General features: G+C 43.6%; 1 protein-coding gene across 2 annotated transcripts in view; it reads left to right on the top strand.

Annotated features, from left to right (window-relative positions):
* The window catches only part of CIP111 (Cam interacting protein 111), a 72,509-nt gene that overhangs the window by 11,588 nt on the left and 33,292 nt on the right, over positions 1 to 27,629 (top strand). Inside the window, exon 2 of one of the 2 annotated variants that reach the window (XM_086521191.1) lies at positions 12,191 to 12,276. The exons of the other annotated variant lie outside the window; for it this stretch is intronic. The gene's annotated coding sequence lies outside the window, so the exon portion shown is untranslated. The remainder of the gene's footprint in view (positions 1 to 12,190; positions 12,277 to 27,629) is intronic. 2 annotated transcript variants of the gene reach the window in all.

The following is a 27,629-nucleotide window of genomic DNA, read 5'->3' as shown; positions in this document are numbered from 1 at the left end:
CCAAGCAAGTAGTGGTTCGCTCTTGCCAAGGTAGCTCCACTCTTGACCCTCTTCGAGGAAGGAAAGATGAAGAAATTCAACGAAGGACTTTTGCCCGAATTTTGTAGACGCATCTGCAAAATATTTTGCAGCAGATGGTAAGAGTCAGCAATAAAAGCTGAAAGTGTACACCTTAGTGTACATAGAATCCAATCCCCGTAGTGGGACGGGAACCATTGAACATAGAAAGTTTGGAGTAAGGGAATTCAATCTAACTCCTGAGTTCTTGAATAAAAGACCCTCAAACTTTAAGTGAGAGGGCAGGTTTTCAAGCAAAGTTACATCTTTGCAGAAATCATAAAGTGCATTGTGCTTGTTTGCTCTTTTGCACGAGGTATGGTTATGTCTAACCGGGACTACTCACTCTCGAGTGTTCATGAGAGCAGGATCAATTTGAAACATTGTTTTCTAAGATGAATTGGTTTGTTCAACTAGTCGGAAGGTCAACTATTGATCCGGATTCTGGTATCCGGTAATTCTCGAATAGATTACCTCTCCTACTGCGGGTAGGAAAATTATGAAGGAACCATTCTGAGCTTTCCAAGCAAAGAAAAGCTTTCATTAAGCTTGAATACTCTTTAAGCCCACACCCCCTACCCGGTCAAGGAAGACATGGTAGTGCTTTTCGCACAAGTGAATGAACACTCTCTTTACGAGGGAAGGAACAAGCGACGACTACGGCCTATGCTCGAGGAATCCAAGGATTGAAATCCCAAATTATTTGATGAGCGGGTTTTGCTCTTAGATCGAGCCAAGGGATCGTCAAGTTGAGCGTCTTTGCTGTAAGGATCTTATGAAGGGAAGGTAATTTTCCAGGTTCATTGAAACTCTAACACAGCTTAAGAATTATGTATACTTTTGAGTACATGGATAACACACGAAGATGCAGACCTATGCCAAGGAAGTGGACGAGAGTTTGTTATACTCTCTTGAGCGCCCTTTTGCGCGCAAGGATACACGAGAATCTCTATTTGAGATGTGTTCGGTAGAAGGAATTTGAGTTTCTCTACGGAGAAGAGGTTTTCCGATGGTCGTTGATCATTGAGTACGCTATGTGCTTTTACCATTACAGTAGCAACTTTTGGTTGCGGTATATGTTTCTCCATGAGCAGGTCAAGTAGCATTTACACGCTGCTCGAATAAATTCGAACTATTCTGTTTGTAAGAATATAATTCGCCAACCGTTTCAAAATGGTGAGAATTACATATGGGAGAACATCCCTGAGAATCAAAGAGGGTTTGCTCTATTGCGAACACGTTTGAACGTACGTTCAGAAAATACTATGGCTAGAATCCTATCTGCCTGAGATTTTGCAAGGCGTCATTGATGCTTGCAAGGAGGAAAAGATTGGAAGGAAGTGTGCTGTGCACAAGGAATCTTCGGATTGGAACCGTCCGCCTACGTTGAGCGACGGCCCGAAACAAGAACCTTCTTTAAGGTGATCACACACTTTGTTTGTGAAGGAAGACATCAAGATTAATACTCTTATGATTTGGGCATTCCCTATGTGGGAGGACACAAGAGGTTTAATATCCTCAGGACTAATAGCGCAAGGTTATGCGCAAGGACATAGACCTAAATTTATTTTTAGGAGGATGATTCTTCTCGGGATTGAGAAGGTGGAATTGAGTTAACAGATTCTCGGAAAGACGCGAATGATGAGTTCTTACATGGCTCGTAAGTTTAATGAATGGTGAAGGATCTCCTCGAGGTACTAGAGGAAGGACATGAACTGGTAAGGTAAGTATTGAATTATTGAATTTTTGTTTAATTTAATTTCTAAGTCCTCTTTTGAGAAAGGACTGGCTCAACTCACTATTGAGCAAGATTTGAAATTTTCCGGTTTCTCCCCGGCAGTTAAGTTGGACCTCAGTTGAGGACAACTGTTTATAAGTGAGAGGGATGTTGCTAAATTGGCTTTATCTGACAGAAAAATAATTCTAAATGAATTATTGGATTTATAAGTGAGAGGGTTTTCTCGCTTGGCACACCAAGAAACTAATTCTAAATGAATTATTGGAATTTTAAGTGAAAGGGTTTTTCTCACTGGAGACATCCGAGTACAGAGTATTCCTAGTGCGTCATTTAAAGTAATGACGGGAGCACTGTGAATGGGAATATCTGTAAGGCCACCAAGAACGGGTACTTCTGATGCGTCACATCGGATGGTTGCTAGGGAGCATTGGGAAGAAGTATCCGACCATCCGGGAACGGACATTGTCACAAACGGGAGCGCACACGAATAATCAACAAGATGAAAATAAATAATCTTTCAACTAAACAAAGTCGAGGGAGAAGTTCGACACAGTATTTGGGACCAGAAGATGGGCTGGTCCCCCCCCTTAAAGAGAATCCTTTATTAGGGAGAATCTTTTTACAAGCACAAGAACCGGAGAAAAACCCCTCCGCTCTAAATCTCTGACTCAATGGTCGTTCCTTCTCGTAAGGGAAATCCGAGAGACGAGCTCTCAATCCTTTTTCCGTCTGTACTCGGAGTCGAGACTCCGCAGACAATTTCCGAATTCCGTTCCCGGAATTCCCAAGCGTAGGGCCGAAGCCTTCTCGCTTCTCCTTCGCGATGAAGTACCTGCAAACACACACACAAACACGCGACAACAATTTGTATGGCGAATCCACAATAGATACCTGTCGCTCTTGCACGGGAAAAGCGACTTCCGTGCTTCGTAGTCTCGCGATCTCTTGCGGTAGAGTCTTCTCTTGCTGACGTTGGTAACCTCCCTTTCAGTGAGGGCATGTGGTGCTTTTATAGCTCCTTGGCCACGGCACGAATAGCTGCTCGCGTAGAGATCGCGGCTGTTTTTTTTTTTTTTTTTTTTGCGCTGCTTTACCCGAAATAGGGAGAGAGAATTCGCTGGCTGGTTTTGTTGCTTTATTTTCTAAGTGGCTGCCCACTTATTAAGTGGGCGGCCGACATATTTTTAAAATTGGTCTGAACTTGTTCAAAAACTCAATAAAACCTTATAAGTTAAAAACAATGCCTTGCACAACATTTCCCAGGCGTCCCTGGATGCAACCACATGCACGAATGCAATGCAAACATAGATTCCTTGCGGGAAAGCTTTTGCTCTTCCCGGAAAGCTTGTTAAAATATTCCGCTTTTTAAGAAAAGCTTCTCTGAACCCATCTTTATTCTTGTGCTTGCGTCTTTACGCGTATTCCTCTTTCCAGTTCGGGTTTCCTGCCAGACCCACGAGATATTCCCTTTCCGATGCTCCCGTCACCCCATCACGTGACGCATCAGGAATATTCGTTTCCCGGTCTCTCCCACCGAACTAATGGTAAAACCCCTTCGCGATGCTTAATGCCACCCATCATATGACGCATCAGAGTTTTCCGTTCTTGATGGCTTTTAATAATTCCAGTAGATCTACAGTTCCTAACCTTACGGTTCAAGTGCACATCTCTAAATATCCTAATTTCAATAAAAAGAAATTACTCGAGAAAATAAGAAAATAGTCTATTTAGCAACATCCCTTTGGCTTCTAAACAGTTGTCCTCAACTGTAGTGCTTGTACATATCCTTCCAGAACCTTGGGATAGGGTGCTAATTCCTGCTCGGTCATCCACTGAGCATCTAGAGTTGAATAATTCTTAAACTTTACCAAATACTTCCGTGTAATCTTCCCGGACTTAAGTGGCCGCTCCTTCGGAACGAGGACAAGGGCAAAAAAGACATTTTTCTGGCAAAACTTTTGAAGAAAGGAAAGCTCTTAGGGAGGCCAAGAAATGCTACATTTGTGAACAGGAAGGACATTTTGCAAATGAATGCCCACAGAAGAAGTCACAGGATAAGGATGACAAGTCAGACCATAAAGGGAAGAAGCCAAAGCCAAGTGCAGGACTTGTTCCAGATTAGGTTGGAGACCAACCAAACACAGATGCCACGAAGCTGTGCAGAGCTTGGGGCAAAGTTAGAGACCAGACAATGCTGGTTTTCTTTGATCCAGGAGCCCGTGCAAATTTCATATCACCAGAATTGGCATCAAAGTTGGTCATTCGTGCAGAGGAGATGGGTATCACAGGGGAAGCAGGTTTGGCATGCCCAGGTCATTTAGAGCTTGTTACTCCCATTTTTGGGAAGCTTCGTCTGCACATTCAGAGCTATGTGGATGCGGAAGAATTTCATATTATGCCAGTTGAGGGCTGTTGTCACAAAGTGATAACGTGGTGGACAACAGAAACCCGAATTTTTGCCAGAAACCCTAAAGTTCTTGCAAACCCTAATTTTCGCCAGAAACCCTAATTTCTGGAAATCGTGGAGTCTGAAATTTTTGTTTTTTGAAAAAAAAAAGATGAGCGACGCAAATTTTGCTGTTTCTCTACGCAATGAGAAAGAGAGAGAATGCTTTTGCTTTCAAGTTTTGACTCTCTGTGAGAGAGAGAGAGCAATTGCTTTTGATTTGAAGCTTTTGGGCATCCCTTGTAACCTTTAAATTAGTGGTGAGGGCCTCACTTCTCAGAGCATCTGGACGCAGAGTCTAAGAGTGAATCTCGACCCACTCTCTTGTACTTTGAACTGATTAATATAAAAAGAAATACCGAAAGGGGTGCCAGTCTTTGGGGCCAATATCTCTAGGCACGAAACTCCGTCGGGCCAGTGCAAATCTATTGTGATCTGTGAATTGTTTGAAGTGGTTATTTGGTGCTGTCGCGATTGATTCTTGACTTGGAGTGTCTAAGTCTGTTACAGTGGTATCAGAGCACGGCCGATTTCTCTTCTACGGGAAATCCGATCCCCAATTTTTTTTTCCGCGGCACCTATGGCTTCAGGCAAGAATCAGTCGACTCCCTCTGCATCTGGAGATGCGGGCAGGGATCACAACGAAGATTCCGGCAGAGAGTATGGCCCGCCTCGGCCTACTCAGGCGGAGCAAACAGAGATGACGCGTCGTCAATTTATCGGCGATGCAATGAAGATGATGCTCAATTTTGCGAAGGACCCAAAATTTGCAAAATATATGAGCGAGACTTCTTTTCAGGAAGTGCATGAGCAGTGGCAAAAAACCACTATACCACCCCCGAAACCCACTCTCAAGAAACCTTCTGCTCACAAGAAATATTCAGAGAAGTAATTACAAGAGGTGGTTGATGCACGGATTGCTCAGCTTTTTGACGCGCAAAAGAAAGCCAAAAAGCACGGCAAAAAGCAGAAGAAAAGCACTAACTTCTCGGGATATTTGGGTCGTCAGTCAACTTTTGATAAGGCAAAGAAATAGAAGAAGTGTGTTCGATTTGAAGGAGTACCCAGTTCTTCTTCTTCTTCTTCTTCGTCTGACAGTTCTTCTAGCTCTTTAGATTCGAGCGAAGAAGACAGAAACGGTAAAAAGCGAAGCAAGAAACAAAGCTTCGGAAAGGGCAAGAAAAAGGCAAAGAAGACTAAATCTCGCCCAAAGACTGACTGTTCTACTGAGGACTCGTCTACAGACAGCTCAGATTCTGATCATGGAAACTTTTATGCGAACAAGAAGAATTTTTACAAAGCCAACCAGTATGACTTTCTTGAAGATAAAAGCAAGAAAGTCCGAGAGTTTAAGGAAGGTGGCCACTCGATCAAGTTTGATAATTTTTCAGGATGCTCAGATGCTTCGAAGGCTGTCTTTTATACAACAGTTTGACATTGCTTTCGCGTGAGGACGCTATTCAGAGCTTTTCAAGATTCGGAGAGCTACCTCTTACCTTAAGGGGAATGCTCGTACTTGGTGGTCCACGCTTCTTTTAAACAAGAGTGCGCCAGTTAAATGGCTGAAATTTAAAAAGCTTTTTATTTCTTCTTGGTTGATGCAAGAATATGAACGAGATATACGAGTTGCTTGGAACCATCTTCGGATGACCAAGAAAGATACAATCAATGCTTATTGTGAAAGATTCTGGAGCTCTTTTCTACCCGCCTCTTCATTCAAGAAGATCTCGTTCAGAGAACAGATTGAGCGGTTCACCTTGGGTCTACCTACAGAGATCCGAGATCACTGCTTGGAACAAAAGTTAGCTTCTATTCAGGAGTTGATGAGTCATGCGAAGCGGAGCTTTTCCATTCACTCTGGCAGTCTGACCTACACCATAGATGAGGCCATGACACAACGAGCCGAACAGACTTCTGGGAATGAAAGTAGAAAGAAAAAGAGCAACCTAGAGAAAAAGGATGCACGACCCAAGCTTACTCCCGAGGAGAGAGCTCGCTTCATCGGAGAGGGGAAGTGCTTTGGATGCGGGGAACATGGACATATCTCTGCGAAGTGCCCTAAAAAGGCACAGAAAGAACAGGCCCCCTTTCTTGTATAATGTACACATACTTATACTTAAAACTCACTTATAAGTGAGTACACACATTTTTTATTAAGTGTCCGGCCAAACTTATAAGTGTACTTCAATAAAACAAAGAACCCTCAAAATGAAGAATCGTGGGTTTCTTACGCTCTCTCTCTCTCTCTCTCTCTCTCTCTCTCTCTCTCTCTCTCTCTCTCGATCTGCTGCGCATCCTACTTCCTGCAGTGTGTGCTCATCTCCTCCTGCTCTCACACACTCCCTGCGCTCAACAAACTGGTATCAGAGCAAGGCTACGTGCCTTGGGCGAATCTCTCGCGCTTAGGAAGGAGTTTCTCTCTCTTGCGCAGAGTTTCTCTCTCTAGAAACAGCAGTGCAGCAGCTTTCTCTCTCTTCTCCAAGTATGGTACGTCGTCTACCGTTGCTTACACGCTGAAAACAGGGAATTACAGGTCCAAAACAGGTGTTTTTGGCTAAAAACAGGTCATTGTCTGCATATTCAGGTGTAAAAACAAGAAAAACAGGTTTACAGGTTGTCACAGGGCACTTTGGGAACCCAATTTCACGTTTGGAATTAGGGTTTTCTACCACTTTGCTGAAATTTGTCAAATTTCAGCAATTATTCGCGACAAAACTTGGGGCTTTTGCTAATTTCAGCAAAAACTACCAAGTTTACTCCTTACAGGTGCAGGTAGCAAAGCTACAGTGGAGAATTGAGCAGTGAGAATTTGGGGTTTTTGCTGAAGTTTGAAAAATTCGGCAAAATTTCACTTATGTACTTACATTTGTGGTCAATTTGAGCAGAGAGATTGAGGCTTGTGGAGCCTATAGGTGTTTATTCAATTATTTGAGCAACTTTCACCTCTTATGTGTATTGCCAAATGTACTTCATTGCAGTGAAACTGTGGCATGTACAACATTGGGGTCATTGCAAATGCATTTGGTGATGTATACTTGATGTGAGGTTGTTCTATGCGTTGAGTTTGACATGCTTAATATGTCATCTTGCTGAAAATTTTACTTTTGAAGTAAATTACAACATTATATTTGCTCTTGCAGACACTTTTACAGTGTATATTTGCATTTGCTTTTGCGGTACAGTGATTGCACTTCTTGGCTGAAAATTATCAGTTTTTGTTTTGCCTCATTATGGTTGACACTTCATCATCTTCGGACTCTAAGAGCCTCTTTGAGATCCGCAGGTTTGATGGTACAGGTTTTGATTTGTGGAAAGATCGCATACAAGGCATTCTTTCTTGAAAGAGTGCAATGATGCATTGTCTGCAAATAAGCCAGAGGGTATGTCAGATGCAGATTGGACTAAGCTTAACAGGAAAGCCATTACTTACATCAAGATGGCTGTGACTGATGATATCCTTGTTGACATCAATAGACTTGACACAGCTATGGCTGTGTGGGATAAGCTTAAAGCAACTTATGAGAATACGACTCCTGTAAATCAGGTCAATCTCATGAGGAAGCTTGTAAGCTCAGAGCTTGATGAGTCCAAATCAGTCTCTGATCACTTGAATGCCTTTGGTGGCATTTTGAGTCAGTTGAGTGATTCAGGTTTGCAGGCTTTTGAGGATGATAAGCTCAAGGCTATCTTTCTACTTATGACACTGCCAGAGTTTTGGGAAGCATTGGTTGTTTCTTTGAGTAACAACTCCAACTTGACCTATGATGGTGTGCGTGGTTCTATCCTCAATGAGGAGATTAGACGTAAGTCAAGTGGGAGTGGCATGGATCAGCCTATAATGTGCGTGGACGCAATGAAAAAAGGCAAAATGTTGCAAATAAGCAAAGAAATCGCAACAAAAGCAAGGAAAAACAGCAAGACATCACTTGCTATCAATGTGGAAGAAAGGGGCATAAAAAGACCAATTGCAGGTATTTTAAGAAAGAGCAGGAGCGCAAGAAGCAAATGAATGCAAAAGGCAAGAAAAATGACAAAGAGGGCAGCTCTACCCATAAGGAAAGTGAGCCTGAAAAGGCAAATGTGATCTCTAGTGTTGTCATTAAAGAGATTGATGAAAATGAAGACACTAGTGATCTTTATGTTGCATCTTTAGATCCACATGTCATGACTGTTGAGGATATGCATATCACTAAGCATGATGTGATAGATGCTTTGCTTTCTACTCATGATGGCCTGTCACAATCTTGGATTGTTGACAGTGGTGCCTCTTTTCATGTAACTCCCTCTTTGGAGTGTTTTGCCTCATACACTGCAGGAAACCTTGGAAAAGTGTATTTGGGCAATAACTATGCTTGTGACATTGAGGGAGTTGGCACCATACACCTGGCACTTGATAATGGCCAGGAACTCACTCTTCATGATGTTAGATATGTGCCTGGTATCAAGAAGAGTTTGCTTTCAGTTGGGCAGTTGGATAGCAGAGGCTTCTTCTCTACATTTGGTGGTGGCATGTGGAAGATCCAAAAGGGATCTATGCTTGAGACTAGAGGCAGTAAGAAGGGTACTTTATACTATCTGCATTGCAAGGCATTACCTGGTCGTTTTGTTGCAGTTGCAAAAGTGCAATCACACATGGATCTTTGGCATAAGCGTCTTGGACATATGAGTCATAAGGGACTGCAGACTCTTTCCTTCCTTGGTAGGATTGATGTAAAAAGCTCTCAACTTGATTTTTGTGATGATTGTGTACTTGGGAAGCATGTAAAAGCTTCTTACTCTCATGGAGCCTCTAAAAAGGCTAGTATTTTGGATCTTGTATATTTTGATGTATGCACAATGCCAATAAAAACTCATGGTGGTTCTCGTTACTTTGTGTCTTTCATTGATGATTGTTCACGTAAGCTATGGGTTTATTTGCTCAAGGACAAGAGTGAGGTTTTAAATGCTTTTAAAAAGTTTTATGCCTTTGTTTGTACTCAAAAGGGTTTGAAACTTAAATGCATACGTACAGATAATGGGGGGGAGTATGTTTCTAAAGATTTTAATGTTTTTTGTGATGAGAATGGGATTAAAAGGGAGCTCACTGCCCCTTATAATCCATCTTCAAACGGTGTGGCTGAACGTATGAATCGCACGTTATGTGAGAAGATTCGGTGCATGCTGTCCACAGCTAATCTCTCGCAATTGTTTTGGGGAGAGGCACTTAAAACCGCGGTGCATATATGCAACAGATCTCCACATCGTGCACTTGATGGTGGCATCCCTGAAGAGGTTTGGTCTGGCAAACCGGCTTCATATGACCACTTGAAAGTCTTTGGTTGTGAATGTTATGTACATGTGCCTGTTGACTTGAGGACCAAACTCGATATGAAATCCTTGAAAGGCATCTTCTTGGGTTATGGAGATGAAGGTGAAATGGGATATAGAGTTTGGATTCCGGGGTCACATAAGGTAATTCGCAGCAGGGATGTGGTATTTAATGAACCTAAGCTGCTGAAAAATGCCACATCCAGTGACTTTGATAAGAAAAAGGTGAAATTTCAGCATGATCAGTCATTTTCACAGCCATTTTCTACTGAAAATTCAGCTCCTTTTGATGCTGGTCATGAGGGTCAGCGTGTTATCATTGAGCCAGATGATAATGGACAGCAAGGGGATGCTGAAATTCAGCCTGAGGGTCAAAATCAGCATGCTGAAAATCAATTACAGCAGCCTGAAAATCAATTACAGCAGGGTATAAATGCTGAAAATCAGCCTCTAATTGATGGGGTTAATGTTCCGCATGATGTAGAACCCTTGCCGGTTAATGTAGATCATTGGGTGAGACGGTCTACACGTGTAAGAAGACAACCAGAGAGGTTTCAGCCCTCTTTGGATTGTGTCTTGTTGACGGATGAGGGAGAGCCTCTTACATACAAAGAGGCCCAATCATGTGAAGATAAGAGTAAGTGGGAGCTTGCCATGAAATCTGAGATGCAATCATTGTATGCAAATAATACATGGGAGCTTGTGCCTTTGCCCAAAGGAAGGAAAGCTATTCCTAACAAGTGGGTTTATAAGGTCAACTGTGTTGATGACAAACCCAAGTACAAAGCACGTCTAGTTGCTAAGGGTTATGCACAGAAGGAAGGCATTGATTTCCAGGAGATTTTTTCACCTGTGGTGAAGATGTCCACTCTCCGTGTGCTGTTTGCTTTATGTGCTATCTTGGATTTGGAGCTGGATCAAATGGATGTGATCACTGCTTTCTTACATGGTGACTTGGATGAGGAGCTGTATATGCAGCAGCCTGAGGGTTTTGTCATTCCAGGGAAAGAGCATTTGGTATGCAAATTGAAACGTAGTTTGTATGGGTTGAAACTATCCCTTAGACAGTGGTACAAGAAGTTTGATACTTTTATGCTCAACCATGGGTTCAAACGCAGTCATGCAGATCACTGTCTTTATTCTAAAAAGACTGAGGATGGAAGCCTTATTGTGTTGGTCCTTTGTGTGGATGATATGCTACTTGCAGGAAAGCATAGAGCGACATTAGATGCATTGAAGAAAGAGCTGAATTCAGCCTTTTCTATGAAGGATTTGGGTGTAGCTGAAAATATTTTGGGCATGCGCATTAAGCGAGATAGAAAGAAACGATTGTTGTTTCTCTCACAGGACAAGTACATCAAGAAGGTACTTGAACGTTTTCATATGGCTGATGCTAAGCCTCTTGGTGTGCCTTTACCGCCACACACAAAGCTTAGCAAGCTTGATTGCCCAAAAGATGATGCTGCCAAACAAATCATGAAAGGGATTCCTTATGCATCCGCGTGTGGTTCTTTGATGTATGCCATGGTTGCTACACGTCCAGACATTGCTCATGCAGTGAGAGTTGTTAGCCGGTTTATGTCCAACCCTGGCAAACCACATTGGGAGGCAGTGAAATGCATCTTTAGATATTTGAAAGGGACACAAGACATATGTATATGCTATGGTGGGAGTACACTTGCGCTGCGGGGTTATTGTGATTCGGACATGGCAGGTGATCTTGACACTAGGAAATCTACCACTGGGTATGTTTTCACACTTGTTGGAGGTGCTATTTCTTGGTGTTCAAGGTTGCAAAAGATTGTCGCACTGAGCACTACAGAGGCTGAATATATTTCAGCCACAGAGGCTTCTAAGGAAGGCATATGGCTTGGTAGGTTGGTCAGGGATTTTGGTCTTCCTGCACATGCTCCAGTGCTTGGTTGTGATAGTCAGAGTGCTGTATGCCTGGCTAAGAATGCCATGTTTCATGCTCGTACCAAACACATAGATGTGCGGTACCACTTTATACGACAAGTCTTGGATGATGGTCTTGTCTCATTGACAAAGATCAAAACACAAGACAACCCTGCAGATGTCCTCACTAAAAGTCTTGCAAAGTCTCAACATGAGCATTGCATACGCTTAGTGGGAGTTGCTTAAAGGTATCACATTGGGCCTTTAAGTGGGAGGTTGTTGGGGGTAAAGGCCCGCTATGGCCCCCTTTCTTGTATAGTGTACACATACTTATACTTAAAACTCACTTATAAGTGAGTACACACATTTTTTATTAATTGTCCGACCACTTTGGCGAGACAACTTATAAGTGTACTTAAATAAAACAAAGAACCCTCAATCGTGGGTTTCTTACGCTTGAGCTCTCTCTCTCTCTCTCTCTCTCTCTCTCTCTCTCTCTCTTTCGATCTGCTGCGCATCCTACTTCCTGCAGTGTGTGCTCATCTCCTGCTGCTCTCACACACTCCCTGCGCTCAACATTTGGGGCCAATATCTCTGGGCACAGAACTCCGCCGGGCCAATGCAAATCTATTGAGATCTGTGAATTGTTTGAAGTGGTTATTTGGTGCTGTCGCGATTGATTCTTGACTTGGAGTGTCCAAGTCTGTTACAACTGTGATGTGTTACTGTATCCCATGGTGTTACAGGTTGCATGCTATGGTGGATACTTACAACAAAAAGATTATCCTTGTACATAGAGGAAAGACTCATGTCCTTGATGTAAAGTTTAAAGGTGAGTCTGTTCTAGTTGTTTCTGCTTCTGCTAGTTCATTTGTAATAAAGAATCATCTTTCTCCGTACTTGATCTTTGCAAAAGAAGTACCTCAAGTTGTATCTAATTTGTCTACCTTAGATAAAGACAGGTCAACTTTTTGAGTGGTTTCAATGATTGTTTTTCGGACTCTTTGCCAGGGGAGTTACCTCTTGAGAGACCTGAGGATCATACTATAGATCTTGTGCCAGGTTTTAGTCCACTGAATAGACCACCATACAGGGTTAGTGCAGCCAAGCAGAAAGAGATTATGAGTCAGGTCAACGAGCTTTTAGAGAAGGGCTGATTCAGCCCAATTCATCCCCTTTTTGTTCGCCTGTACTCTTAGTGCAGAAGAAGGACGGTTCATGGCGCATGTGCATTGACTATCGCGCCTTGAATAAGAATACCATCAAGAACAGGTTCCCCATACCGAGGATAGATGACATTCTTGATCGGCTTGAGGGAGCGTCATTGTTTACAACTAAAGAGTGGGTACCATCAGATACGCATTAGGCCAGAAGATGTCCATAAGACTGCGTTCAGGACAACATTTGGTCTCTATGAGTTTCTTGTTATGCCATTTGGTCTCACAAATGCTCCTGCCACGTTTAATAGAATGATGGACATAATTTTTAGACCACATAGAAACTTCGTGGGTACCTTCTTTGATGACATGATTGTCTACTGGAAGTCTCAAGAGGAGCATAGGGATCATTTGACTGCAGTTTTCAATGAGTTACGTAACAACAGGCTACTCATTAATGCGAAGAGTGAATTCTTTTTGCAAGAGATTCACTTCCTTGGGCACATTGTTTCAAAGGATGGGGTATGCATGGATCTTGCCAAAGTGGAAGCAATTAGGTCATGGCCAGACTTGAAGTCCGTACATGACATTCGAAGCTTTCTAGGCTTATGTTCCTACTACAGGAGGTTCATCCGAAATTTTGCTGAGATTGCTTCTCCACTCCATGCACTGCAAGGAAAAGGAGTTACTTTCAAGTGGACAGCCAAGGAAATTTTAGCGTTCAAACACTTGAAAGAGAAGCCGACTTCAGATCCGGTAATCATTTTACCAGATCTTTCCAAACCTTTTGTGGTTCAATGTGATGCGTGTGGCCATAGTCTTGGTGCAGTTCTAATGCAGAATGGCCGAGTAGTCGCATATGAGAGCAGAATTCTTTTGAAGACTGAAAGGAACTTGCAAGTCTATGAGAAAGAATTGCTGGCAGTAATTCATGCTCTCACTAGTTGGAAACACTTTCTGCTAGGGGCTGATTTTGTTATCCAAACGGATCATCAAACCTTGTGATATTTTCTCACATAGAGGAAGTTGTCTGAGAAGCACATACGATGGGTAAACATCTTGTCAATGTTCCATTTTCAGATTGTGCATGTGCAAGGGAAAAAGAACGTGGTGGCTGATGCGTTGTCACGAAAGCCCCAAATTTCAGCAGTGTCAATTCCGTACCATTGTGAGCTAGACAAAATGAAGACACAATATGTTGAAGATTCAAATTTTGCAAGGATCTATGACCAGCTTGTTGATGGGCAACATCATGAGCACTATATGCTTAAGAATGACTTTCTCATGATGCATGGAAAGTTATGCGTTATTAAACAGTTACGGCCAAAGATTTTGATGGAAAGTCATGCTCCACCTTATGTTTGGCATCGTGGAATTGATGCAACAGTGAAAGGGGTTGAGGCATTCTTCTATTGGCCAGCTTTGCATCAAGATGTTGATACGTTTGTAAGATCATGCTTAGTTTGCCAAAAAGTCAAATTTGATAGGCAAAAGCAACCGGGATTGTTGCAGCCATTGCCGATCCGAGATAGGCCATGGGAAAGCATAGCAATGGACTTTATCTTTGATCTTCCAAGGACACAAACAAGCAATGATGGGATTTGGACTATCATTTGTAGGTTCAGTAAGCAGACCCATTTCATTCCTGTGAGGAAGAAGATAAAGCCAGAACACATGGTCAAGATATTCATGAGCAATATCTTTAAATATCACGGGATGCCTCAGTCAATTGTCAGTGACAGAGATCCACGTATGACGAGTCTTTTCTGGAAGGCATTGTTTGAGAACATGGACACTACGCTAAAGTTCTCTTCTTCGTTCCATCCGCAAACTGATGGACAGTCAGAAGAGGCAAATTCTATTGTTTTGGACGTGCTCAAATGTTATGTCTCAGAGCACAAGGCAACTTGGGAACACCATCTTCCATCGGTTGAATATGCTTTAAAATAACACTGTGCATACGTCAACAGGCAAGGCACCATTTGAGATAGTGGAAGGAGGGAAGAAAGTCCCGCCCATTTTGTAGACTAAGGACAAGATTTCTGAGGCAGACAAGTATGTGCAAGATATGGATGAAACATACAGGAAGATAAAGATTGCTCTTGAGAAGACTCGACGTAAGCAAAAGAAAGCTGATGATCGTCACCGTTGTGAACTTGTATTTTCACTTGGTGATTGGATGCTTTTGCGCTTTGAAAAGGCCAAGTTAAGGAAACGGAAAGGCAAGGAACGCTTGTTTCCTAAGCTCAGTATGTGATATTATGGTCCTTTTTAGATTTCAGAAAAGATCAGCGATGTAGCTTACAGGTTAAAGCTACCAGAAGGCTGGAAAATACATAATGCTTTTCATGTCAGCCTTCTAAGACTCTTTGTTGGCAATGTGCCAGAGAATATGCTTGATGAGGAACAACCCGAAGTGGAAGAATTGGATGAGATTCTTGTTCATGAACAAATATTGGCACATAAGGAAAGAAAGGTTAGAGGAAAAGTTGCAAGACGCTATTTGGTGAAATTCAAGAACTATCCATCCTTGGATGCCATATGGATGGAAGAGTCTGAATTGGTTGATTTACCTCAGCTATTGCAATTGTATCTTGAAGCTTTTCAGATGGAACCCACAGTGACTTGATGTAGCCTTTTTGGAGCAAGGCAAGAGCATGGTTCATGATGCTCAAGAGAGTAGTTAAGCAATTGTATCTACTCTTTCCATACAGAATTTAGCTAGAGAAGTTTGTGCTTGATGAGTACACTAGAAGACTTCTATGCTTGATATATGTGTCGTAGCCAGGTTGGTGGGATTGTTTAATCGTCCAACGCTACATTTCCGGAAGCATGTATATCTTGGATTCCCATCATAGAATATGTGTGATATCAAGAGATACCGCATGTATTATTGGCATGCAAGTGAGGTCGCTTGCAGTATTTCAAGGGTGGGGTGTGTCACCAGGAGGTGTATTTTTCCTGTTGCCTTCCATAAATAAGTACTAGATAATTTTATTTATTTTTATTTTTTTACTTGTTTTCCCCGGAACCCTTGAAATGGTGCAAGTGGACATTGCATGGCCAGTGTGAAACGGCTGCGGCCGAATAGGTTCTCACATCGGGAGTCTGGGTCAGTCAGTTTGGGACTGGTCGGGCCAGTGAGCACTGAATTCTGATGAGTATGGAAGCCTGTGCCCGCCCAATGAAATCACGGCCACTCGGAAAGTCACTTACAACTTTATAATTGAGTTGAAACTAGGGAATTAACTCAAAGGGGCAAACTGGACACTTGGCAGGAGGAGGTCAATCTGCAGGACACCTCAGCAAGAGGAGGCGCCCAATTTGAGAGAGGGGCTGAATTTTACACACAAGTGACCTTCAGTGTGTGTGTGAGTAGTGGGTGCAGGTCTACAACTTTAATGGAAAGCTTGTCTTCTCCTCTGTCTCATGTAGCGTGATGACTTGCTCTCGTGCATCTCTCTCTCCCCTTTGGCACATATGGTAATGCCCCACTAGTTGGGCTACTCAGATGAACATGTACAGTTTTGGGGGTTTATGTGCGTTTGCCAAGGCAAGAGCCTTCTGAACAGGAACCGGATTAGCTAATTGCTAATCCTCCACAGGTACGCATAGTTTTATCGTGAAAGATTGCAAGTTTGGAGAGTTTTCTCGCGTGAAAACTCGTCCAATTCACAGGGGAACTGTCCCATTGTGTGCGGGAGCCCTTGGGACACGCGTAGACGTGTTCACTCCGCTAAAAACGATCCGAAACAGGGAATTACAGCCTGCTGTGTTTTTTTGCTGGTTTAGGGTTTTGCACCTAAACTGCAAGGGAACACCGGGGGAACCTCGTGAGAGCCTTGGGTTGCGTGTACAGGCTTTTGGGCACCCGGTAGTGAAAAACAGAGAATTACAGCCCGCTGAATTTCTATAACAGCTCACCAGAAAGCTTCCAAATAGCGAGGGAATCTGTCCTAGACAGGTGCTTTTGATCTACAGGGGTTATGTTACCGAAATCAGGTCGAAAACCTGCGTTTTCAGCCCTCGTCAGGTTTGGACAGCTTTGTGAAAGCTTGTGCTAAGTGGTCGGATCGTCTACCTTAATTTGAATAAAGAAATACCGAAAGGGGCACCCCAGTCTTTGGGGCGTACAGGGTGTCGGTCTTGTGTGCGCAGTGACATTCTAGTCGTTGGACGCAACTGTGTTCTCTTTCCTTCTCAGTGCTCTGTGCAAAGTTAAGAGGTAATTGAAATAGTATCGCCCTCTACGTTGTACAGGCCGGTTATAGACTATCCGTGATTGGCCCGATTTGAAGAATGTCGATGAAGTTGGAAGCTTCTTGGGACTGTGTTCGTACTACAGGCGGTTCATTCGAAAGTTTGCAGAGGTTGCTTCCCCTTTGCATATCTTGACAGAGAAAGGAGTCCCTTTTCTCGTGGGGACCCACAAAGGTGACTGCCTTTCAGACATTGAAAGAGAAATTGACTACGGGACCAGTTTTGACTTTGCCGGACTTGCAGAAGTCATTTGAAGTATATTGTGATGCTTGTGGTCGTAGTCTGGGTGTGGTCTTAATGCAAGAAGGCCATGTCATTGCTTACGAGAGCCGATTGTTCTCAAGGCCGGAAATGACAACACAGATTTATGAGGAAGAGCTTTTGGCGGTTATCCATGCTCTTACTCAGTGGCGGCATTATCTACTCGGAGCGGATTTTACTGTCTTTACAGACCATTAGAGTTTGCGCTACTTCTTGTCACAGAAGCATCTTTCGGATAAGCAGATGCGGTGGGCGAACATCTTGTCACTGTTTCACTTCCAGATTGTCCATGTTCAGGGACAGAAGAATGTGGTGGCAGATGCTTTGTCTCGGAAGGCGTTGATTCTGGCTATTTCCGTGATACATCATAGGAGCTTTCGAGGATATGGTCTACCAGTATGCCATAGATACAGATTTTGCAAACGTTTTCACACGGATACGGGATGGGGAGACAGTAGCGGGATATTCCATTCGAAATGGCTACTTGATGAGAAAAACCATGTTGTGCGTTACACAACCGTTGAGGGAAAAGGTTTTGAATGAATGCTAGTGTCCACCTTTTACGGTTCACCGTGGCATTGCTACCACCATGAAAGGGGTAGAGAGAGGCAGAGACTCAAAAAGGATGTGGAAGAGTTTGTGCGCAGTTGCTTAGTATGCCAGAAGGTCAAGTTTGACAGGTATAAAGCACAGGGATTGTTACAGCCTTTACCCATACCCACCCGCCCCTGGGAAAGTATTGCAATGGATTTCATTTTTAATCTCCCGAGAACACAGAGTGGTTACGATGATATCTAGACTGTTATTGACAGATTTAGCAAACATGCTCATTTCATTCCAGTGAAGAAAACAGTCAAGTCGGATCACTTAGCGAGACTGTTTGTGGCCCAGATTTTCAGATTGCATGGCATGCGTGAGACGATTGTCTCTGACAGAGACCCCAAATTTATGAGTTTATTTTGGAAGGCAATTTGGGAGAACATTGGCACGCGGTTGTAGTTCTCGTCATCGTTCCACCCGTAGATTGACGGGCAATCTGAGATTGCCAATTCAGTGGTTCTAGATTTATTGAAGTCTTATGTCTCGGATCAGAAGACTCAATGGGAAAAGTACCTACCTTTGGTGGAATTTGCCTACAATAACACGATACACTCTTCGACGGGGAAGGCGCCATTTGAGATTGTTGAAGGTGCTGCGAAGGTTCTACCCTTCCTAAGCACGAAAGATAAGATTTTTGAAGCGGATGAATATAGATACGGCTTTTGCCAAGGTTCGTGAGACTTTGCAGAAATCTCAAGAATGACAGAAAAAGGTAGCGGATCACCATCGTCGCAACTTGAAATTGAAGGAGGATGATTGGGTGCTCTTACGTTTTGAGAAGGCACGCTTGAGAAAGAAAAAGGGAAAGGAGAGGCTTTTTCCAAAGCTTAGTATGCGATACTACGGACCTTTCCAAATTACTGAAAAGATAAATGATGTCTCCTTCCGATTGAAACTGCCTGATACTTGGAGGATTCACAATGCATGTCATGTGAGTCTCTTGAAACCTTTTTAAGGTGATGTGCTTGATGATGGGGAGCCTGATGAGCAACCCGAAGTGGAAGAAAACGAGGAGATCCTTGTTCCTGAACAGATTTTGGCACATAAGGATACGAAGAAAGGTAAAGTTCGAAGGCGGTTCTTGGTTAAGTTCAAGAACTATCTTGCATTGGATGCGAAGTGGATGGAGGAGGAGGACCTAGCAGATACTCCTCGGATTGTGAAACTTTACCTCGATGCTTTTGGTTTAGCATAGTCTACTCCAAATAGAACCCAGAATTCAGCTTGGCCGGAGATCTGGTGCAATGGGATGCACAAGAGGGGAGTCACTCCGCTCCTTTGTCAATAGATGCCTTGATTTTGATACTGATAGTGATGTGCCTGATGATGGGGAGCCTGATGAGAAACCCGAAGTGGAAGAAAACGAGGAGATCCTTGTTCCTGAACAGATTTTGGCACATAAGGATACGAAGAAAGGTAAAGTCCGAAGGCGGTTCTTGGTTAAGTTCAAGAACTATCCTGCATTGGATGCGAAGTGGATGGAGGAGGAGGACCTAGTAGATACTCCTTGGATTGTGAAACTTTACCTTGATGCTTTTGGTTTAGCATAGTCTACTCCAAATAGAACCCAGAATTCAGCTTGGCCGGAGATCTGGTCAGTGGGTATGCACAAGAGGGGAGTCACTCTGCTCCTTTGTCAACAGATGCCTCGATCTTGATACTAAAGTCACTGATGTCTCTTTGAGCTTCAGGGATACTGAGAGCTAACAGTATTTTGCTGGATGACGTTATGAAATGGAATTCCTGATCATGATACTGATTTGTTCTTGATTCTTTCAAGTGCAGGAAACGATAGACGAAATGACTGCAGCATTTTGGTCTGACTGATCTCGAATAGACATGGTTGCAATAGGGGTTAGTCAATCGGACATCGATGAGGTCTCGATTGGATCTAGATGCGATTGCTAGCTACATTGCCGATAAATCATGGTTTAAGATCCGAATGAATGTTGAATGTCATGTGATGTCTAGTCATGTCCTGTGATGTCGTGTGATGTGACTGTCGATTGGTACATGTGCTAGATGTGTGTTCCTAGTACGTAGGTACTAACAATCAGTGTCTGCTAAGATGGTTTATGGCCTCTGTCTGTTTTACAGGCGTAATTGAGGGCGATTACAGTGCTTTCAAGAGGGGGGTATGTCACAGAGTGATGACGTGTTTGCCGAGAGCATGCGGGAAACCCTAACCCTAATTGCTATTGAAAACCCTAATTTTGGAAACCCTAACCCTGAAACCTACAAACCCTAAAATCTGCCAGAAACCCTAAAAACAGCAGAAACCCTACCCTAACCCTAACCCTAACGCTAAAAGGGCAGCAGATTGAAATCCGAGAAAAAGCACTGACATGATGACGTGGCATCGTACGGAATTTTCTGGAAAATGCGGAGCTACTTTTTGGCTGAATTTGCGTGGCCAGCTTTTGAATCTACGCAAATTATAAGAGAGAGAGAGAGAGAGAGAGAGAGAGAGAGAGAGAGAGAGAGAGAGAGAGAGAGAGAGAGAGAGAGAGAGAGAGAGAGAGAGAGAGAGAGAATTCTTTTGCTTTATTTTTAAAAAGCTCAAGAGAGCTTGTGAGAGAAAGAAACCTTGCTTTTATTTTTAGGCTTTTGAATTGAAGCTTTTGGGGGGCTCTGCTTTTGGCATCCCTTGTAAATTTAATACGTGAGTCGGGCTCCCACTCTGCAGAGCTTCTGGACGCAGAGTCTAAGAGTGAGACCCGATCCACTCTTGTACTTTTGAACACTGATTAATACATAAAGAAATACCGAAAGGGGCGCCAGTCTTTGGGGCCAATATCTCTAGGCACGGAACTCCGCCGGCTAATGCAAATCTATTGTGAACTGTGAACTGTTTTGAAGTGGTTATTTGGTGCTGTTGTGATTGATTCTTGACTTGGAGTGTCCAAGTCTGCTACACGTTTGATCTCTGATACCATTGTAATAGGCTTGGACACTCCAAGCCAAAGATCTAGTACGACATACGCGAGAGAAACTAAAAGAACTGAACAAAGCTAAGAGAGGTGACACGACACGGTGGGGTTCCGCACCTAGAAGTATTGGCCCCAAAGACTGGCGCCCCTTCTCGGTATTTCTTTATTATTATGCTTCAACAAGCACAATGTCCAAGGGTCCGCTCTCTCCGCAATGCTCCCAAGGTAATTTGCCGAAAAAGAAGCTCTGGCTAATCTTTTAAAGGCCCTTGGCCATCCAAAAGCAGTATACATGAAAAGCATCAAGTCTAATCTCTAAAATCCGTACAGCTTCCATGTCAGCGGACAACAAAAATCCTTACAGCTGTCACGTTAGCAGTCAGTGCAAAACGCGGGCGTCCGTACAATTGCCATGTCATTTGTCGTCGAGGCAATTTTGGATGTTGGCTTTATTTTTAAAGATTTTTAGGCCCCTCAACCATGGTACCATAAGTTGGAACAACTTGATAAATTAGTTCTTCTTTTCTTTTATAACTTGGGCCACTCAGAAAGGTTCCATAAGTTGGTGAAACTTCTTCGACTGCCAAGAGTTTTGTTACAAAATGATGACGTGCCATGATGTCACAAAGTGATGACGTAGCATGACCACCCGAGACAACCAGATGACGTGGCGAGATTGTATAGGAGGCTAACGTGGCACACTATACGGAAGCCTGGAATTTGTGCCAGCTCTGTATGAAAATTCCGCTTTTTGCGTTGCTGATTTTTTTGGCAGATTTTTGACCAACTGCTTTTGGAATTATTGCTTTTCAGTTTACCTGCTTTTGGGGCTCTTCTTTTAGCATCCCTTTGTAAGTTTATAAGCAACCAAAGGGCCTTACTTCTCAGAGCATTTGGACGCAGAGTCTGAGAGCGAGGACTCGTTGGAGTTGTATAAAAAGAAATACCGAAAGGGGCGTTAGTCTTTGGGCCAATCTCTCTTAGCACGGAACTATGCAGGGCTGTGTCGACTCTTTAATTGTGAAGTATTTTAAGTGAATCTCTATTGTGTTGCGTCAAAATCTAGAGTTGGGGTGTCCAAATTTGTTACAATGGTATTAGAGCACGACCGATTTCTCTTCTACCAGGAAATCCGATCCTTTTTCTCGCGGTACTTATGGATTTCGAAGAGAATCAGACGACTCCTCCACCACCCCTGAGACGGGGAACAGAAAATTCAAGCGACTTAGCAGAGAATGAGTACGTGCCACCCCGTCCCTCGCAGCATGAACTCATGGAGAAGCAACGTTGACAGCGGGTTGACAAGTGCGCATAGCAGATGCTTAAGTTTGCCAAGGATCCACAGTATGCAAATTTTTTGACCCAACAGTCGATGGCTGAAGTGCATATCCATTGACAGAAAGCCATTGAGACACCAATCAAACTGGCAATCAAGAAACCTCCTACTGCGAGGATGTTCACTGAAGAAGAACTCCACGATGTGATCCAGACTCTACTCAATCAACTTCTGGATACGAAGAAATCATCGAAGAATCAATTTTACATCTAGTACATTTTTTTTGCCCTTCTCGTTTCTCAAAGTCGCTTTCTTGGCCCGATAGTCGACCACGGTGTTGTTCTTATGGTACCAAGGGATTTCTAGGAGGACGTCACACCCTTCCAAAGGCATGATGTAAAAGTCGTCGAGTTCTAAATACCCCTGACAATGCAAACGAAGTTTGCCAATGACAGGCGTAATGGCTACATCCCGTCCAAACGCCGCTAGAACTGTCTCCGCCGGTGGTCCATCCTGGCGGGCGTAATCTCGAGGCGCGCCGCCAATTTAGGTGAAATGAATTTGGCCTTGGCTTTTCCGTCAAAAAAGATAAGGGCTTCTTCGGAGGAGGGTTTGACAACATTCTGGTGTCGTATTCTTCTCTCTGTATCTCTCAGTCTTATGCACCTTCATTCACAGTGTTCACCACTTTGTTTGTGTCCATTGCACTCTCTCACTAAAGGAACGGAAGTGTCACGTGACACATCCAACCCTGTGTGTCCGTGGACAAGCTACATCATGACTAGGGTTCAATTCCGTCAAGTCAGTCTAGAATAGGAAGTGATATGGCACTTTTGTGAGTCTGTTCGCAGACCGTGCATGACCAGTCACTTAGATTATATGCATATTCTCCGGTTGCACACAGCATGATCATCAGCATTCCCATCAGAATCCATTAGATCCATCAGGGGAATTTTCCAGTGTATTAAACCTATTTTCCCTATTTTTGACATTGTTCACTTATTTATTAAGTGACTTTTGTTGGGAACTAGGTAGGGCAATTTTGCTAAGATAATATATAAGCAACCTAGTACTAGCACTATCTGGCAGAAGAAGGAGAGCATTAGGCACTCAAGTGCAACAGGCCTCTGGAGACTTCTCAGCAAGACCTCCCCAACCAAGCTGGCGTTTTTCTCTCCAGCAAGCATCAACGTTTTTCAGACCTTCAGCCTTGGCGTTTTTCCCAAGCTACACCAGCCTTGGCATTGGGCGATTTCAGCCAGCAAAGGGTCAATAGCTTTAGCGTTTTTTGAACCAGAACACCTGGCATTTTCAGCCTAAAGCCCAGCGTTTCCATTCCTTGGAGTCTGGTGATTTCAGCCCATGCTATCTGGCTTTTTCAGCCCTAGAGAACCAGTGACTCCACCCCTGCAGGTCAGCGTTTGCTGCAGCCTCAACAAGCATTTTCAAACCCTACAGATATCAGCGTTTTCGGCTAGAAGAATCAGCAAATTCAGCAAGATAAAGAAGGCAGCATATCAGCGTTTTACAGGCAGCAAGGCAGCGTTTTTGGCATACAAAGACACAGTAGCAGATTAGCCCCGAATAGAGCAACAATACCGATTGGAAGCACTCAGTTTTCAGCCTTAGCATCGTCCTCGTCGTCCACACCGTCGACCTCGACATAGTCATTAGATTTGCATCAGCCATTGTACCAGATTGTGCAATCAATAGCATAGACCACTCTCGCCGTCGAGAGTGGGGCCTTCGGAGGAGGGTTTTACGTCGTCTGGTGTCGTATCCTCTTCTCTCTCTATCTCTCAATCTCGTGCACCTTCATTCACTGTGTTCACCACTTTGTTTGTGTCCATTGCACTAAACGAACGGAAGGCTCTTTCTTCCGTAAGTAAAAGGAACCCTTGAGCACAGTTCGGAGCACTCATCTTGAGCAAAGTTCAAACATTCATTCCGCTGCACCTTACATTGGTATCAAAGCTTTGGCAGTGTTCTGTATCACTCAAGCAAAGAACCACAAGAACCACATTATTTTTTTGCTTGTTGCGGTCGCACGTAACCCAAGTCCTCTTGGGCATGCCGATTCCTAATTGTGTTTTTGAAGAGTGACAAGAATCCCAAGAAAGAAGGGCTTGTCCAGCCTCCCCTTGTGCCTCTTTTCACTCATTGAGAGCGGACCGTGCACTTAGCGGCCGGCGAATCAACGTGAGGTGGGAAAAAGCAACCTTGGTGTGAGCGCAAGGCCGCCAAGGGGTGCGCCCGCGGAAAAGAGCAGAACTCGCGTGAGAGATGTCACGTGACACATCCAACCCTATGTGTCCGTGGACAAGCTACAACATGATCAGGATTCAGTCAGTCTAGATTTAGAAGCGATCTGGCACTTTTGTGAGTCTGTTCGCAGACCGTGCATGTCCAGTCACTTAGTGTAGATGCATATCCTCTGGTTGCACACAGCATGATCATTGGTATTCCTATCAGAATCCATCAGATTCCATCAAGGGTTTTTTCCAGTGCATTTAGCCTATTTTCCCTATTTTTGACATTTTTCACTTATTAATTTAAGTGACTTCCCAACAAAAGTAGGTAGGGCATATAAGCAAACCAAAGCTAGCATTCTTTGGCAGATGAGCAAGGAGCACAACAGGCCCTCAGGCAGCAGGTACTCCCTCTCTCTCGGCAAGAATCCATCAACACCCACAAGCACCTGGTGTTTTTGGTCAACCCCTCATCGCCAACAATTCAGCCTAGCGTTTTGTAGCATCGCCATCAACCCTAGCTTGGCGTTTGCAGCTTTGCTTCATTGCCATCATTCCCATAGGCCCAGCGTTTTCACTAACGCTACCAGCCTAACCAGCGTTTTCCATTTTCAGCCCTTTTTTGCAGCAGATGGTCAGCGTTTTCAGCATTTAATACAGCAGCAGATTCAGCCTTAGATGCATGCAAGAGGTCGTCATTTTCAGCCCTTAAAAACGCAGCCAAAACAGCAGTTTTCAGCCACCCGAAACAGTCCAGATTTTCAGCCATAGCGTTTTTATGGACAGCAGATGGAAGACCGCAGATTTCAGCCCTTGAGTCGTCGTCGCCATCCCCGTCGTTGTCACCGACATAGTCTTAGGTTGCATCAGTTTCCATGCATCGTCATTGTACCACTTTGTGCAATCAATAGTAGACCACTCTCACCGACGAGAGTGGGGCCTTCGGAGGAGGGTTTTACAACGTCTCTGGTGTCGTATCTCTCTTCTCTCTCTATCTCTCAGTCTCATACACTTGCACGCAGTGTCCATTCACTTTGTTTGTGATCATAGCATTCTCTCATTAAGAACGGAAGGCTCTACCTTCCATAAGAACAAAAGGAACCTTGAGCACAGTTCAGAGCACTATCTTGAGCAAAGCGCAAACATTCATTCCGCTGCACCTTACAAGAGAAGATCCTTCTCTAACACAGGTTGCAAGCGAAAGAAGAACCGCAAGAACCTCAAGACCCTCAAGGACCCCAAGAACCCAAGTTCTTCGTGAACTTAAGAACCCAAGAACCCAAGACCCACAAGAATCCAAGTTCCGTGTGAACTTAAGAACTTAAGAACCCAAGAACCCAAGACCCACAAGAATCCAAGTTCCGTGTGAACTTAAGAACCAAGATCACAGTGTATGGTCATCACCCAAAGTGGAATGGATACTTCGCATGGAGGTGGTGAGCATGGGAGTGGCGAAGAAGAATTTCCCCACCAAGGAGGTTTTTCTGATCCTCTTCCAAGGATTGCACTAACTCCTATGGAGGCTTTCGACATGATGATGATGGACATGAAGTTAGAACGTGAAGCAAGAGAAGTAGAAAGAAAAGCAATGAACGACTGACACATGAAAGAGATGTTGCGACTCTTTTCTCAAGTGCAGGCACAGATGCAAGAGATTCGGCAAAAGGAGACTCTCTCAGTCTCTTCTTCTCCCAAGCATGACACACATGATTTGCATGATGAATTGAATGATAATGATATGTATGATGATTTGAATGACCATGACAAGCATGATGCTTTGCATGATGATCAAGATGTTATTTCTCACAAGCATGATGATTTGCATGAAGATGATGTGATTGTTCACAAGGATGATGTGTTAGATGATACTTTCAGACCTTCAGCCTTGGCGTTTTTCCCAAGCTACACCAGCCCTTGCATTGGGCGATTTCAGCGAGCTAAGGGTCAATAGCTTTAGCGTTTTTTGAACCAAAACACCTGGCGTTTTCAGCCTAAAGTCCAGCGTTTCCATTCCTTGGAGCTTGGCGATTTTAGCCCATGCTATCTGGCTTTTTCAGCCCTAGAGAACTAGCGACTCCACCCCTGCAGGTCAACGTTTGCTGCAGCCTCAGCAAGCATTTTCAAACCCTACAGATATCAGCGTTTTTGGCTAGAAGAATCAGCCAATTCAGCAAGATAAAGAAGGCAGCATATCAGCGTTTACAAGCAAGAGGGCAGCGTTTTTGGCATACAAAGACACAGTAGCAAATCAGCCCTGAATAGAGAAGCACTCAGTTTTCAGCCTTAGCATCGTCCTCGTCGTCCACACAGGCGACCTCGACATAGCCATTAGATTTGCATCAGCCATTGTATCAGACTGTGCAATCAATAGCATAGACCACTCTCGCCGTTGAGAGTGGGGCCTTCAGAGGAGGGTTTTACGTCTCTGGTGTCGTATTCTCTTCTCTCTCTATCTCTCAGTCTCATGCATCTTCATTCACAGTGTTCACCACTTTGTTTGTGTCCATTGCACTCTCTCACTAAAGGAACGGAAGGCTCTCCCTTCCGTAAGTAGAAGGAACTCTTGAGCACAGTTTGGAGCACTCATCTTGAGCAAAGTTCAAACATTTATTCCGTTGCACCTTACAGAAAGGCTGTCCCTTCTGTAAGTAAAAGGAACCCTTGAGCATAGTTCGGAGCACTCATCTTGAGCAAAGTTCAACATTCACGTCTGCTGCACCTTACATGTTGCTAAATGGACTATTTTCTTATTTTCTTATTTTCTCGAGTAATTTCTTTTATTGAAATTAGGATATTTAAATATGTGCAATTAAGGTTAGGAGTTCTAGATCTACTAAAATTCCTAAAAGCCATCAAGACGGAAAAACTCTGATGCGTCATATGATTGGCGACATTAAGCATCGTGAAGAGGTTGTACCGTTAGTTCGGTAGGAGAGACCGGGGAACGGATATTCTTGATGCGTCATGTGATGGGTGACGGGAGCATCGGAAAGGGAATATTCTGTTGGTCTGGCAGGAAACCCGAACCAGAAAAAGGAATACGCGTAAAGACACAAGCACAAGAATAAAGATAGCTTCTAAGAAGCTTTTCTTAAAAAGCGAAATATTTTAATGTGTTTTCCGAGAAGAGCAGACGCTTTCCGGCGAGGAATGTATGTCTACATTGCATTGGTGCATGTGGTTGCATCCAGGGACTCCTGGGAAGTGTTGTGAAAGCTTTGTTTTAACTTATAAGGTTTTATTGGGCAGATTCAGACCAATTTTAAAATATGCCGGCTGCCTACTTAATAAGTGTGCAGCCACCTGGAAAATAAAGCAACATAACCAGCCGACGTTTTCTCTCTTTCCTTTTTTCTGAAAAAAATTTTGAAAAAATAAAATTAAAAAATCCGCAGCGATCTCTACGCGGGCAGTCCACGCTCCTATGCGAGTAGTCTGCGCTCAGCTATTCT

The sequence above is a fragment of the Adiantum capillus-veneris genome, chromosome 10 (genome assembly GCF_014529385.1).
Source record: "Adiantum capillus-veneris isolate H3 chromosome 10, ASM1452938v2, whole genome shotgun sequence".
NCBI classification, from domain to species: Eukaryota; Viridiplantae; Streptophyta; class Polypodiopsida; order Polypodiales; family Pteridaceae; genus Adiantum; species Adiantum capillus-veneris.
The sequence above is the reverse complement of the archived record's forward strand: the minus strand, read 5'-3'. Positions and strand labels throughout refer to the sequence as shown.